This window comes from Limulus polyphemus, unplaced genomic scaffold, assembly GCF_000517525.1.
Source record: "Limulus polyphemus unplaced genomic scaffold, Limulus_polyphemus-2.1.2 Scaffold4909, whole genome shotgun sequence".
Lineage (NCBI taxonomy): Eukaryota > Metazoa > Arthropoda > Merostomata > Xiphosura > Limulidae > Limulus > Limulus polyphemus.
This window is the reverse complement of record NW_013670519.1, coordinates 23,653-24,973: the sequence shown is the minus strand read 5'-3', so window position 1 is coordinate 24,973 and position 1,321 is coordinate 23,653. Positions and strand designations below refer to the sequence as shown.

General features: G+C 31.6%; 1 protein-coding gene across 3 annotated transcripts in view; it reads left to right on the top strand.

The window, feature by feature from the left end:
• LOC106471860 (sodium-independent sulfate anion transporter-like) overlaps nucleotides 1–1,321 on the top strand; it is a 68,511-nt gene that overhangs the window by 57,871 nt on the left and 9,319 nt on the right. The gene's annotated exons all lie outside the window — the stretch shown is intronic.

Genomic DNA, 1,321 nt, shown 5'->3' with positions numbered 1-1,321 from the left:
GTGACTGTTACCAATGATAGGACGTTTCCTGATGAAGCAGATGAACCCCACATGAAGCAGAACCCAACGAGAAGGAGACCAGTACGGAAGAAGATACATCACATAAAATTAAGAGATTTTGTTGAATTTTAATTTTGTGTTTGCAGATTACGTACATTTAATTAAGTTATTGTTAATTGTTTATTGGTTTAATGTAAGTGGCTATTGTTCAGGACAAACAATACTAAGAAAGGGGCGGTGTTACGACAGCAGAAGTCATGTGATGCTAGTAACACGTCATGAGCTTCTAGAAAATTCATGTCCCTTCCTGAAGCCTCGAGTGTTTACTAGATATGCGGTATTCTTGTATATAAAACTGCCAAGAAGTGATGGCAACAATGTAGTTGAATTGCAGACAGAGATAGAAACGGACAGTTGGTCGAGCGCGTGAGTCATTCCTTTGAATTATAGCGTTTGTTTAACTTATAGAGTGACCGTAGAAATTAAGTGAATTTCAAAGTTGTATTAGGAAAAAAATAAACTAGTTTTATTTAAGAAAGGAATTGTGTCGCTAAAGTTTCATCGGGAGGAAATTATACGGGAAATTAACTAACGACCAGAGACGTAACAATATATCTCACCATATATCAACATATTGATTTGCTGGTCCTTGTCTCTATTTGTTATTTCATTTTGTTTTTTATATTTCATTATTTCTAAAGAAGTGTTATAGCATTAAATATTAGAGAAACAAGGTTGAGCTAAAATTAAAGTTTTCCCCCCTTAATATTATGTGTTGGATGTTTTGCATGTGTTCAGTTATAGCCGAGGTTCTATTTTATCATATCTTATATAACCTTTATGTTCTTGCAATTTGTATTTTAAATTTCTCTTAGTTTGACCAATATAAATACTACTACATTCACATTCTATTTTGTAAATACCTGTTTTATCTATTAATTCTATTTTATCTTTAGTATTCCCTATCACGTCTTTTATCTATTAGTTTGAAGATAGAATAAAATTTTAAATACAAAGCACAAAGTATGTCTTAAAAGTAACTCCTAGAGATGACAGATCATGTTGAAACTAGTACATGTAGAGTGTCATTTTAAAGTGGAAGCCACAAGGCTACAATAAATTTTTAAATTGTGTAAATAGGAAACGTTGTTCTTTATTTATTATAATTTTCAAATATTACACAAGTGCCAGTAACTCATATACACCAAATTATAGTTTGTTCAGCATCAAACCAAACTAAGTTAGTTTGATAATACTTGTTACGTCTTTGTTCGTTGGTTAATTTTCCGTAGAAATTCTTTCCGAAAAACTTCAGCGATAC